Raw genomic sequence first — 15,131 nt, forward strand, 5'->3', positions numbered from 1 at the left:
GGAGGTCCGTGGGGCGACGCACAATTGGCTTAGCGTCGTCCGGGTTAGGGAGGGTTTGGCCGGTAGGGATATCCTTGTCTCATCGCGCTCCAGCGACTCCTGTGGCGGGCCGGGCGCAGTGCGCGCTAACCGAGGGGGCGGGTGCACGGTGTTTCCTCCAACACATTGGTGCGGCTGGCTTCCGGGTTGGAGGCGCGCTGTGTTAAGAAGCAGTGCGGCTAGGTTGGGTTGTGCTTCGGAGGACGCATGACTTTCGACCTTCGTCTCTCCCGAGCCCGTACGGGAGTTGTAGCGATGAGACAAGATAGTAATTACTAGCGATTGGATACCACGAAAAATTGGGGAGAAAAGGGGATAAAAATTAAAAAAAAAAAAAAATAAATAAAAAAAAACAAGAGGCCCGTTAGATATTTTCTATGCTTCTGTTCCAGAGATGTCTCCCTGAATTATTGTATTAAACTGCATTTGTCTTTGATTGGTTTTATCAACTACTGCTCTCCTTTTTCTTCACCTGGAAATTATGTTGCAGCAATAGAACAGGAATTGAATCTAGTGCTTTACAATGTAGCATAGCCTTTGCCACCTTACATTAGCTTTTATTTATGAAACGTGGGGTCAGAGAGGAGGCAGAGAGGGGGCATAATATTGTCTTGGTGGCATATCATATCACAACAGACTGACTATACAGAGGTGTCTGGGGTGAAGGTTCTCCATTGGGGATTATTGTGTGTGTGTATTGGGGGGTGGGTATCCGAGTTCCATCAGCCAGGACTAGATATTGTACCCATCCATCCTTGTGCAAAGGGCCACTCCTCTCCAAAGGTTACGACTGTACGCAGGCACATCGCAAGTCAGATTTTTTTCGGCCATCTGACTGTGTGTAGTTTTATTTTTTGCATGCATGAGCATGCGTGATCTTACCTGCATGAGCCTGAGGTTGGATGTTTGCGTGTTTGTGTGTGTGCGTGTGTGTGTGTGTGCGTGCGTGCGTGTGTGTGTGTTTGGGGGAGGTATGTATCTACTCCAAACCTGAAGCAACACCACCACAGTGGCTCACTATTTGTTGTATTTTTATTTCATATTTACTTTATTTTCTATATGTCCTACTTACAATCCATACTGACTGTCTACATTATATCTCAAACTATTAGATGTTCAGTCTAAACGAAACAACTTTAAATGTGCGGGGGTTTAACTCGCTCGTAAAAATAATACAATGTTTGGAGCTACTTAGACATGCATTTCTTTAGCTCACCATTCAAGACACACTTAACGACATCAGATATTAATCTATTTCAAAATGAACACGATAAGGTTATATCTTAGTCATGTGCTGCTAACAAAACGAAAGGTGTTTTGATTGCAATCAAGTGAAAGCTTCATGTGAAGAGTGGGGTGTCTGGCAGAGATAATGATGAAAGGTGATTAAACGGATGACAGGCAGAGGAATTTAGCCATTAGAAAGCTGAATACAAAAGTGTTACAAGTTCTGAGGAAGTATTTTTCCACTTGAGAACAAGGCAAAAAATGCAGAGATCTAGTAGACTGTTGGCATGGAGACTAAAGCAGTCGGAACACTGGGCAGCAATTAATATATGATTAAAAATGAGGATGGTGCACTCTTTACCCTCCCTTCTCAAATCAATGAAGCCGTAACTACTTTTGACTCTTTTATTTTATTTTTTATTTCACCTTTATTTAACCAGGTAGGCCAGATGAGAAAAAGTTCTCAATTACAACTGCGACCTGGTCAAGATAAAGCAAAGCAGTGCGACAAAACAACACAGAGTTACACATAAACAAACGTACAGTCAATAACACAACAGAAACAATGTACAGCGTGTGCAAATGTAGAAGAGTAGGGATATAAGGAAATAAATAGGCCATAGAGGCGAAATAATTACAATGTAGCATTACTCTATCTTGTACACATCTGAGTTCTCTCATGAGCTCTCTCTATGTCATATGATGCTGTCCTTCCTTAACGCTTTGGATCTTCCATCGCTTCTGTCAATCAAGCAATCCATCTAGATGCCTCCATTTCCTTGCAGGAACATAAAGATGCTCTTGACTCAATGCTGAAATCTAGTGCCTTCAGAAAGTATTCCCACCCCTCGACTTTTTCTACATTTTGTTGTGTTACAGCCTGAATTAAAAATGTATTACATTTAGATTTTATGTTACTGGCCTACACACAATACCCCAAAATGTCAACGTGGAATTAGATTTTTTAAAATATTTTTTCAAATTAATAAAAAATATAAAAGCTGAAATATCTTCTGTCAATAGATATTCAACAAGTATTCAACCCCTTTGTTATGGAAAGCCTAAATAAGTTACGGAGTAAAAATGTGCTTAACAAGTTTCATAATAAGTGGCATGGACTCTGCGTGCAATAACAGTGTTTAACCATTGTTTTGTCTTAAGGGTAAAAAATGACCCGCCACTATGTGTAACAGCAGAGAAAACTTGAAATTTGACGACTTTTCCAAGAGTGACCCCAACATTAGAAAAAGTGAAACATCGCCTTTGTTCATATTTCCATGAAATCTGTACACCACCCGGGTACAAAGATCGTCTTAGGGTCATTTTTGACCCGGCAGTTATAAAATCATTTACACACCACAAAAACCACAAGACACACACACACACACACACAATGAGAAATGTTGATTATGTGTGCTACTGGTTGAACTCCTAAAGAGGAAGATCACCATGGTTGGCAGAAAGAACAAGCCTGAGCTCCACCCTGCACTTCTCGCAACAAGGGGGAGAGAGGCCTTCTCATCAAAGTTGGCCTTCACCCCCACCACCACTCTAGTTTCTTACCTCCCAAAGAGGAACAAGAATGTGGTCCTCCTGAGCACACTGCACAAAACGGCTGAGATCAGTGATCGTGAGGAAGGAAGCCAGCTATCATCCTGGACTACAACCATAACAAAGGAGGTGTGGACAACCTGGACAAGGTGATTAGAACTTACAGCTGCAGGAGGATGACTGCCCGCTGGCCCCTGGTCATCTTCCATAACATCATTGATGTGTCCTCATACAATGCCTTTGTGATATAGAACAAGATCAACCCTACCTGGATGCCTAATAAGCGTTGTGAAAAAAATTATGTTAACACCTATGCAGTAGCTTTAGCAATAATAATAATAATAAACCTCTACTTTAGTAAAGAAAACAATTATGACAGGTTTGTTGTAATAAAACGAGTGGTGTCCACTGATTAAATGCAGTCTTTCTGCACTGTGAAGAGGGAAAACCCAGACATTCACAAAGTTTGTGATGAATGACAGGTTGTTTCTTCATACTAAATAGATTTGGGGTTTAAAATTCAATGAAGCTGCTTTATTTTAGGGGTTTAGTGAAGGCGGGTCATTTTTGACCCTTAGGACAAGGGGAGTATACAGAATGTTAAGACTACACAAGGGTTAACATGATTTTTGTCTACCTCATCTCTGGACTCCACACATACAATTATCTGTAAGTTCCCTCAGTCAAGCAGTGAATTTTAAACACAGATTCAACCACAAAGACCAGGGAGGTTTTCCAATGCCTCGCAAAGAATGACACCTATTGGTATATGAGTTTTAAAAAATAAAGCTAACATTGAATATCCATTTGAGCATGGTGAAGTTATCCATGAAAAAAGTTTCACCCCAGCTTTTATTATTCCAAGTGTGCCAAATAACCCTAACCCTAACCCAAGAAATCTTCTGAGGTCGGCCAGGCAGACTGCGAGGCTTATACTAACTCCCGCTGCACCAAACTAAATTCTATACTAGAAGCAAGGGGAAATTATGTGCTAGTTGAGATAGTGTGTGTCGCAGTGAAAATGTACTCTAGATTGAACTTTTAGCAGGTATAGTGGGCCAATGGAGAGCCAATACAGCATGGCTTGGAACGCTTCTCATCCAATCAGCATCCAGGATCTAAACAACCAATTTTATAATACATGCTGCATTGAGGAGACACATACAGAACAGAAGCACACAGCACCGAACGCACAGTACCCAAGTCACAACATCAGCTGCTACAGAATCACCCAGTGTCACAGATACATTATCAGTGTGCCCTCGGCTCTGTCTGGCGTCAAACTTTAACCGTAACATTCAACACTGGCAGACATTTGATAGTGGCAGTTGAACAGGTCAAAGGTAGAAACATCAGTACTTAATTACAACAGATAATTGTAGACTAACAAGTGTACAGTGCCTTGGAAAAGTATTCATCCCCTTTGCGTTTTTCCTATTTTGTTGCATTACAACCTGTAATTTACATGGATTTTTATTTGGATTTCATGCAATGGATATACACAAAATAGTCCAAAGTGATGAAGTGAAATTATTATTATTATTTTTTTTTACGGAAAAGTGTTGCGTGTATATGTATTCACCCCCTTTGCTATGAAGCCCCTAAATAAGATCTGGTGAAACCAATTACTTTCAGAAGTCACATAATTATTTAAATAAAGTCCACCTGTGTGCAATCTAAGTGTCACATGATCTCAGTATATATACACATGTTCTGAAAGGCCCCAGAGTCTGCAACACCACCAAGCAAGGGGCACCACGAAGACCAAGGAGCTCTCCAAACAGGTCAGTGGAGAAGTACAGATCAGGGTTGGGTTATAAAAAAATGTCAGAAACTTTGAACATCCCATGGAGCACCATTAAATCCATTATTAAAAAATTGAAAGAATATGGCACCACAACAAACCTGCCAAGAGAGGGCCGCGCACTAAAACTCAGGGACCAGGCAAGGAGGGCATTAATTAGAGAGGCAACAAAGAGACCAAAGATAACCTTGAAGGAGCTGCAAAGCTCCACAGCGGAGATTGGAGTATTTGTCCATAGGACCACTTTAAGCCGTACACTCCACAGAGTTGGACTTTACGGAAGAGTGGGCAGAAAAAAAAGCTTGCTTAAAGAAAGAAATAAGCAAACACGTTTGGTGTTTGACCAAAGGCACGTGGGAGACTCCCCAAAAATATGGAAGAAGATACTCTGGTCAGATGTTGATTTGCAAGTTACAAATCAACATAAAAATAATGATCAAGTGATGTCCTGTTTGTAGATCATCTTTGCAGTCCCCCTCTGGTAGTTGAACTTGGTAGGCTCTCTGAAAGCGGAGCAGTCCACCACAAGGATGGGCAGTGAATGTCTGGTTTGGGATCGCTGTTCAGGACCGGTCGATCTGGGCAGTAACTTAGGCAGATGTTAATGCACACACACTCATGAAATATACAATTACATGAATTCCCCAATGAGCGGCGTTGTGGCACTAAGTGATGGTTGTATGGGGATTTTGTTTATGGCTCTATCGCGTCTTATGTCAAGGTAACTGAACTGAAAAGGAATGAAAGGGTAAACAAAATATATACAAAATATAGTTCTCACACACAAATCATCTAATTGGACTGTATTCTATATACATCCAATGTCCTGGCAAAATGACTCCATGGCATTGTCTCAAATGTCATGTCTAGGGTTATCCTAATTTGTGTGTTGCTTAAGCACTATCCTAAGTTGATAAATATATGATAAGTCTACAGCTGTAAGGCACTAGTTTTGGGCAGTCTGCGGGGATGACCTATGGACTTCTGGGAACAGAACTGGTGAGTACTGTAGCTGTAGAGTCAAAGGCCTCAAAGTAAATGTTCAACTTGACTAAGGCTGGTATTTTGTGATCCTAGGATAAATCCTAATTGGATGTTCTGTTGTGCATGTGCGTTTATGCTTACACAAGTGCACATGTCAAAGGAAGGAAACCAAGTATCCTGGCAGACTACAACTTATTCAGAATGAGTCTGACGTAATCAGGTAATTTTCAGGTCAGTCAGAATTGGTGTCTATGGAGTATGTCGTGGTTTTACTACGAGTCACTGTCTTCCACTATTGTAGTGGCGATAGGTATGAAGAAGTCTATTTCATAGCTATGTTATCCATGGAGGAGCTAACCTCACGACATAAGTATTCTTTAAGCATTGGATCAGTTGTATGTGGTGTGATCATGGTTCATGACTTCTAATAACATTCCTCCTGAATGGAGGGTTCTATTTATTAGTGGCATGTGTGTTAACCATTGGAAGACTGCTCTGGAGTTTCCCTTCCCCGTGTTGCACTCTGAGTGAATCCTAACTACTCTGTTGCTGTTGTCAAGGGCAATTTGATTTGTTAGGTCTAACTTTTTTACTGATTGTAGCTGGAATGACTGTTGCTGGCATTGGTACAGGCACTAAAGGGGACCAGTTATCCTACCGATTTATTTAGCATTTTACTACTTGTATTGTAGTTGAACCTACATATGGCAAGGCATGACTATTTTTGCCATTTGTTTGAGGTGGAAGTCCACTGGACTTCCTCTATGACCAGTGTGGTACACCTCAGTACTATCGTAGATGTGTTCTAAGATTATCTCCGTCTAGGGGCCTGTCTTCAACTCACTGTTCTCATAGGGGAGTTTACAACTAGATTTGTTTACAAAATTCCCCAAGCACTTCCCAATTGTTTGTGCAGTTCAAGTCTGCAGACATTTGCGCATTTCCCGTCAGAACAGGATCTGTTCACATTTTCCGTATGTTGCCCGCATCGCAGTCATTGTTTTCATTACTAATAATAACTTTGGAAATGTGTGTGTTTCTATCAAAGTGCCTTATTACATTATAATACTTTCTGTATGTTGTTTCTACTGTAGCTTACTGTATGTATGGAGCATAATATATTTGTGTGTATATTCCTTATAACAGCGGACACGCGATGTAACGTTACTCATTTCATAACCTTTATGGTGTTGTATTCAATCGTGCTTATGTAGCTAGCTACATAATTCTTTTAGCTCTGTAAAACAAAGCTAATTGCATCAGAGAAGTATTAGCTTGTGTTGTATTTGAAGCTACCCTGGCCTTATGACTCCCAAGTGGCACAGCGGTCTACGGCACTGCATCTCAGTGCTAGAGGCGTCACTACAGACACCCTGGTTCGAATCCAGGCTGTATCACAACTGGGCCATGATTGGGAGTCCCATAGGGCAGTGCACAATTGGCCTAGTGTCTTCCGAGTTTGGCTGGTATAGGCCGTCATTGTAAATAATAATTTATTGTTAATTTTCTTGCCTAGTTAAATAAAATGTAAAAATATGACCATGGTTTGTTTTCATTTGGCCTATTAGCATAGCTCTGTTCTGCCCTGCCTTGCTCCCTTGTGGAGCTCAAAAGTTACTGTTTCTTACTGTTGTAACTCAAATTTGTGATTTTGTCAATGCAATATAGAATTTTTACTGGATGAAAACACAGCAAGAAAACATAGGCCAATATGTAATAGTCGTCTATTTTATTGCAGTAATGGTGGTGGTTGGTTGAACAACAAGTATAACTAGAGGAAAGAACACTGAATATGCATAACCCGTATTTAATATTCATGCCGTGATTGAACAACAACTAGTATCATGGAAGGTCACCTGTCAGGTCAGTCAGTCACTAATTGCTGCAGATGTGCTCAATATTGCTTGAGCATATGATACTCCCCAAAGCATGGTGAAATACATAGAGGTGTATCACAAGCTAAATGCATGTATTTTGACAACTTCCTCTGCTTTCTTCTCCTGGTGCCAGACATGCAAACTTTGCAGTGTGTCACGACCCCTCTGCATTGCAGGGGCGGTTCCTCCTGCAGGCAGAGGAGGGTCGTTAGTGATTGGCGCCACCTGGGCTCAGTGTATTTAAACTGCTTCAATAATCACTTCTCTCTCTCTCTCTGCTCCTCCAGGTATGATCCTGTTTTGTTTGTTTGTTCCTTTGTAGTTTGTTCCTTTGTAGTTTTGCATACTTTTCACTCAGTCATATTCACACACACAGATTCACGCATCCATGCACTTTACATACACCTTACATTATGATACTTCCACACCTCATTCCTTTTTCTTAGTTTAAAGTTTATAGTTTGGTTTATAATAAAGAACATTTTTAATTGGCCTATACCTGTTCTTCGTGTCCCCTCATTTTTGTCACAGGTTGAGCCGGCCTGTGACAAGTGGCTCCGTGTGCGACTACCTTGAGCAGCAGTTTGAGGGACTTTGCAGGGAAAATGCCGTGCAGTGAGGCTTAGGGGATTGTCCGCAGCAGGACGACCCCCAGTGGATGGGCGTCGATGTGTGGTGCTCCTCCAGCAGCTCTCTCATGAGGTTCTCTCTGTACTTTTGGTAGGTAATTACTTTATCTATGAGGGAGTGGGGAGGATGAGAGAAGGGAGAGGATGATGAGGCAGTGGGTAGGTGCGTGAAATATTGTCACTATAATTGCATAATGGAACTGTATGTGATTTGTATGTGAACTGTATTTCCAATTACAAAAAATACCTTGTTCAGTAATCATCTCACCTGTTAGTCTGGTTTGATTTTTCTCTCTCCCGTCAGTTGGTCCACCTTCCCTGTGGACGACATGGTTGCTGTATGGACAGTGGAGAGGACATGGACGTCTCGTTTGTCATGCCACTTTACTGCCAGCTGTTGACCGTTCTCCTTGAACTCCATCTCCCCTCTCTTCATCTTCCTGCATCCGAATGCCGGCATCCCCTTCCTGTTCGACTTGACTGTGCTACAGGCCCCTGTGCTGTTGGAGAGCAGATGCTGGAAGACTGGGAATGCTGTACCAATTGTCCACATACAAAGTGTGTCCCTTGATGAATAGCCCCTCAGAAGAAAGGCCCACGGACACCCGCACTCCAGGTTGACTAGGTTTTTAGTAAGTAAAAGATATCAAACAGTGATGACAGGCATTGAGAGGACGGTCACAGCCACACGTTCACTGGTTAGGTATCGCGCAAGATATATTTTAGATAGGCGCAACAGTAGCGAGCACAAGTACAACCCTTTTAAATAAACCTTTTAAGGTAGTAATAAAATAAACATTCACTTAATATTTTAATAAGTCACCTGCTAGCAAATCACCTGCTGGCAATAGCTAGCGTGACATTGTAGTGGAGTGACCAACGGTGCTAGTTAGCTCATCATTAACATGGCTAGCTAAGCCAGCAAAAACTTGGTTAACTTGCTGAAATAGGTCTTCAATACATTAACGGCAAATTAAATATATACATAGCCATATTCGCTATTGACTTCAGGATATATAAACCAGTTATCCAAAAACACTATTATGTTATACAGTACAGTTTTTATATACAGAGGAAGGAGACACGAAACTGCTCTCAGAATATCTCTCTGATTGTGGAGCAGGCAGACCAACTTCGCAAATAGGGGAGAAGCACTCAAACCCCACTAGTGGTTCTTTCAAATAAAATAATACAAAAATGGTAAGTCAGAAGACCTCTCATATTACCAACCTTACTACAATGGCAGCAAATATTTTCATGAATTCAGTACCACAAAATGAAAGGAAACTTCATTTATATCACCCCTTTTCCTGAAGTGAATGGTTTCACCTACTACTCTACCGCGAACTGCGGCGTTCTTTGATATCTACTGTCGTGGCCAAAAGTTTTGAGAATGACACAAATATTAATTTTCGCAAAGTCTGCTGCCTCAGTTTGTATGATGGCAATTTGCATATACTCCAGAATGTTATGAAGAGTGATCAGATGAATTGCAATTAATTGCAAAGTCCCTCTTTGCCATGCAAATGAACTGAATCCCCAAAAAGCATTTCCACTGCATTTCAGGCCTGCCACAAGGACCAGCTGACATCATGTCAGTGATTCTCTCGTTAACACAGGTGTGAGTGCTGATGAGGACAAGGCTGGAGATCACTCTTTCATGCTGATTGAGTTTGAATAACAGACTGTAAGCTTCAAAAGGAGGGTGGTGCTTGGAAATGTTGTTCTTCCTCTGTCAACCATGGTTACCTGCAAGGAAACACGTGCTGTCATCATTGCTCTGCACAAAAAAGGGTTTCACAGGCAAGGATATTGCTGCCAGTAAGATTGCACCTAAATCAACCATTTATCGGATTATCAAGAAATTCAAGGAGAGCGGTTCAATTGTTGTGAAGAAGGCTTCAGGGCGCCCAAGAAAGTCCAGCAAGCGCCAGGACCGTCTCCTAAAGTTGATTCAGCTGCGGGATCGGGGCACCACCAGTACAGCGCTTGCTCAGGAATGGCAGCAGGCAGGTGTGAGTACATCTGCACGCACAGTGAGGCAAAGACTTTTGGAGGATGGCCTGGTGTCAAGAAGTGCAGCAAGGAAGCCACTTCTCTCCAGGAAAAACGTCTGTGACAGACTGATATTCTGCAAAAGGTACAGTTACTGAACTGCTGAGGACTGGGGTAAAGTCATTTTCTCTGATGAATCCCCTTTCCGATTGTTTGGGGCATCCAGAAAAAAGCTTGTCCAGAGAAGACAAGGTGAGAGCTACCATCAGTCCTGTGTCATGCCAACAGTAAAGCATCCTGAGACCATTCATGTGTGGGGTTGCTTCTCATCCAAGGGAGTGGGCTCACTCACAATTTTGCCTAAGAACACAGCCATGAATAAAGAATGGTACCAACACATCCTCCGAGAGCAACTTCTCCCAACCATCCAGGAACAGTTTGGTGATGAACAATGCCTTTTCCAGCATGATGGAGCACCTTGCCATAAGTGGCTCGGGGAACAAAACATCGATATTTAGGGACCATGGCCAGGAAACTCCCCAGACCTTAATCCCATTGAGAACTTGTGGTCAATCCTCAAGAGGCGGGTGGACAAACAAAAACCCACAAATTCTGACAAACTCCAAGCATTGATTATGCAAGAATGGGCTGCCATCAGTCGGGATGTGGCCCAGAAGTTAATTGACAGCATGCCAGGGCGGATTGCAGAGGTCTAGAAAAAGAAGGGTCAACACTGCAAATATTGACTTTATGCGTCAACTTCATGTAATTGTCAATAAAAGCCTTTGACACTTATGAAATGCTTGTAATTATACTTCAGTATTCCATAGTAACATCTGACAAAAATATCTAAAGACACTGAGGCAGCAAACTTTGTGAAAATTAATATTTGTGTCATTCTCAAAACTTTTGACCACGACTGTACATTGCGCGCGAGGTTGATGGAAGCTCTACATTTTCACTTTGTTACACTGAGCTGAGGAGCCAGCATTGTCATCACCACAGACCCGGAAACCCCAAGCCCCTCATAATGTTGGATGTCAGTGGTGAACCCTGTGTAAACTAATGTCCTGGACAAATCCTGTCTTCACATGACAAAGAACTTGACCTGTCACCTTTACTCCCTCTCCGGCCTCTAGGCCATCAGGCTGCTGATTATCTCACACCTGTCACCATCTCGCGCACCTGCGCCTCATGACACTCACCTGGACTCCATCACCTCCTTGATTATCTTCCCTATACCTGTCACTCCCCTTGGTTCTTTCCTCAGGTGTTATTGACTTTGTTTTCATGTCGGTTCGTTGTTTGTGTTACGTGTTTATTTAATTTATTTATTAAAACACTCACTCCCTGAACTTGCTTCGCGACTCTCAGCGCACTCGTTACATGACCCCAAACCTGTGCGTTTTGGAGGGAATATATTGACGTAACACAAGCCTACCTTTCCATAACACCAGGGACTCCTCAATGCATAGGTCCTTGTATGGCACAAAGACCCGACCAAATGCTGATGTCAGGCTGGTAAGATTTTTATTTATTTTGTATAACGGGTCATTTAGGATGGCAGTAGCATTGTTGACGAAATGCAGGCATCGCAGCATTTGGGAAAAGACGGTGGCGAAGGGAGTTGCAAACATAGGATCTGTGCTCCAGTATTCTCTTGGAGTTCTTCTTTACTATCCCCATGAGAAGGAATGTCACCAGGAAGGCATACAGTTCACTAATTGTGGTTGTCACCCATTTAGCGAGTTTTCCCCCCACTCCTGGCTCTCTCTTCTCCTGTATCTCCAAGGCATAGCGATTGGTCTCCTCTACTATGTCTCCCACCAGCTCCTCTGTTAGAAACAACTTGAAGCACTGCCTCAGATGAAAATGGCAAGGGGCGTTGCTCTCCAGACTGGGACTCATCAAAGCAAACTGCAGGGCCAGGAGGTGTGAAATGGCTGGCAGCCTTCCAGCGACCACAGAACTCCTGTACTTCATCCACTGTCAGTCTGCCTCCATCACCACCAGCATCTTCAAAGGGACCTTGGACAAGGGGTTCTCAGATTCAGGGTTCTCAATGGCTACAAGGTTGGGGGGCAGCTCCTCACTGTCAGAATCTGATTTCTGAATTTCAGACTCATTGTCAGATTTTTTTTAATCTCCAGAATTTCTGCATTTGTGAGTTGTCTCATTTTGAAAGAGATTGCTAATGCTACAGCTTGGCTCACTAGCTACATACATAAACAACAGTACTGAATGGCTCAGTCTGGGAGTGAGAGGTTGTATGATTGACTGCCGGCACGTGCCACTTGCATCAATGAATCACTTTCAGAAAATGTTTTGTGTGGTAATTATTTATATGTTTACTGTATTATTCACGTTTTCAAGTCCCGGTGACAAATCACGCATTCAGATTTTTCTATAAATTGTAATGGGCACATATTATGTGTGTGAAATACTTTTTTGAAGGCTGTACTAATTATGATTAACCAAGCTAATTCCAGTTCTGTGTGTGTGTGTGAAGATATGTTTGTTGACATACAACACATTCTGGGTTTAACATAATCGTCTGTCGGACCAAAGATGTTATAACAAAATGAGGTGAGTAAGGGTTCACAAATTGAGAACTTCAGGAAGTCAATGGTGGGATGTGAACGATGGTAGACAACACACCCCCTTCAACATGCATACTATAAACAGACCAAACTCATTTTGTCTTCTGTTATCTTTGGTTTCAGTGGGAAGAAAAGCATGGCAGCGCACAGAAACGACCCATCGTCAGATTATCTTCGATTTCTAGAGTGTTTTACTCAATTATTTTGATCAATGGTGAGCTCACCCGTGAAGTGATTAATTATAAATAGTAATTGCTATAAGCTAATTCATATTGTAGTTTGTCAGCCGAGAGTTATAAAAATGACCGCTTGTGTTACGTCAATCTTTCCTCAGTTAGCGCTAGGACATATAGCCTACATTTTTCCAGTTTGGATGATTGTGTTATGCTGTAGATACTTCTGTGAATGTCTGAACATTGCATCCAAAAATAAACTGTTCACCTTTTGGACATAACTTTGTAAGGACTGTTTGTGCAAAATGTTTCTCAAAGTGTGGCCAGATCAAATGCGGATTGTTGCGTCATTCGAAACTGTCCGTTCTAAATAAGCATTCTAATCACACCGGTTTGATCGTATGTTACAGGGACCACTGTAGAATGATCACACCCATGTGTTGGTACATGTGAAAAGGTTAAAGGTCTGCGCACATCGGCTACGGAGAGCGTGATCACAGTCATCTGGAACAGCTGGTCCTTTCATGCATGATTCAGTGTTGCTTGCCTCAAAGCGAGCATAGAAGTAATTTAGCTCGTCTGGTAGGCTCGTGTCACTGGGCAGCTCGCGGCTAGGTTTCCTTTTGTAGTCCGTAATAGTTTAAGCCCTGCCACATCCAACGAGCGTCAGAGCCGGTGTAGTAGGATTCAATATTAGTCCTGTATTGATGCTTTGCCTGTTTGATGGTTCATCTGAAGGCATAGCGGGATTTCTTATAAGCGTCCGGATTAGTGCCCCTCTCCTTGAAAGCGGAAGCTCTAGCCTTTAGCTCGGTGCGGATGTTGCTTGTTATCCATGGCTTCTGGTTGGGGAAATGTACGTACGGTCACTGTGGGGACGACGTTGTCGATGCACTTATTGATGAGGCAGGTGACTGAGGTGGTATACTCTTCAATGCCATTGGATGAATCCCGGAACATATTCCAGTCTGTGCTATTAAAACAGTCCCGTAGCATAGCATCCACGTCATCTGACTACTTCTGTATTTAGCGAGTCACTGGTACTTCCTGCTTTAGTTTTTGCTTGTAAGCAGGAATCAGGAGGATAGAATTATGGTCCGATTTGCCAAATGGAGGGCGAGGGAGAGCTTTGTATGTGGAGTAAATGTGGTCTAGTTTTTTTCTCCTCTGGTTGCACATGTGACATGCTGGTAGAAATTAGGTAAAATGGATTTAAGTTTGCCTGCATTAAAGTCCCCGGCCACTAGGAGTGCCGCTTCTGGATGAGCATTTTGTTTGATTATGGCCTTATACAGCTCGTTGAGTGCGGTCTTAGTGCCAGCATCGGTTTGTGGTGGTATATAGACGGCATTAAGAACTGCAGTGCTGCTGGGTTTTTCACCCTCAACAGTCAATCATGTGTATCAAGAATGGTCCATCACCCAAAGGACATCCAGCCAACATGACACAACTGTGGGAAGCATTGGAGTCAACATGGGCCAGCATCCCTGTGGATTGCTGTCGACACCTTGTAGAGTCCATGCCCCGACTAATTGAGGCTGTTCTGAGGGCAAAATGGGGGTGTAACTCAATGTTAGGTGTTCCTAATGTTTGGTATACTCAGTGTAAATGTTGCATTGAGACGTTGTGGCTGCTTACACAAGACTAGACAATCCTGAATAAGCAGTGTTCATGTACTTGTTTGAAACTCTAACATGCATTTCATGAACATCATTTCCCCACATTACATTTTTGTGATAAATTTCCAAGCCATTGGTGTATCATACAATATTATGTGTCCCAGTCCTTATACCTGGTTCTTCTTTTCAAGCTGGGGGTTCGGGAGGAGTTTTGTGAAGAAGTCAGGCAGGTTTCAAGATAGACAAGATAAAGCTGAGACTCCTTCTCTGAATCCCCTTCAAATCAACTGTCAACTAAACCAGGCCTAGAAGATTGACAACCACTGCCTCCCACCAACCGTTGTGCAGCTCAACAGTGAAGACCCCTAGTGGCCATTGGCGGCACACATACATTTATTGTATAAGCATACTTTGAGCACCGACGTGGCCAACCGGAGAAGGCAGTCTTTCAGTGCATCTTCTGCTGCGATGGACAAAAATACAACTCATCAGCTGTTTACAGCATCCACTCTGACCACTATAAATGTGTGAGGGCCCGGAACGAGTTCTTCCCCTATGAGTTCACTGTCTGCATCTCACCATTGTTTGACTTTGATGACGTCCTGCAGATGGTGCAGACCCTGGAGATGTGTC

At 42.6% G+C, this 15,131-nt stretch overlaps 1 long non-coding RNA gene across 1 annotated transcript; it reads right to left on the reverse strand.

Moving 5' to 3' along the window:
* Positions 1-7,333: 7,333 nt before the first annotated feature.
* On the reverse strand, positions 7,334-9,204 carry LOC139548616 (uncharacterized). Its single transcript, XR_011669730.1, has 3 exons — positions 8,380-9,204; positions 7,982-8,219; positions 7,334-7,670 (listed from the first exon to the last, which is right to left on the reverse strand). It is a non-coding gene; the product is annotated as an uncharacterized lncRNA (long non-coding RNA).
* Between the last annotated feature and the right edge of the window lie 5,927 nt (positions 9,205-15,131).

Source organism: Salvelinus alpinus, chromosome 21 (assembly GCF_045679555.1).
Source record: "Salvelinus alpinus chromosome 21, SLU_Salpinus.1, whole genome shotgun sequence".
Classification (NCBI taxonomy): Eukaryota; Metazoa; Chordata; class Actinopteri; order Salmoniformes; family Salmonidae; genus Salvelinus; species Salvelinus alpinus.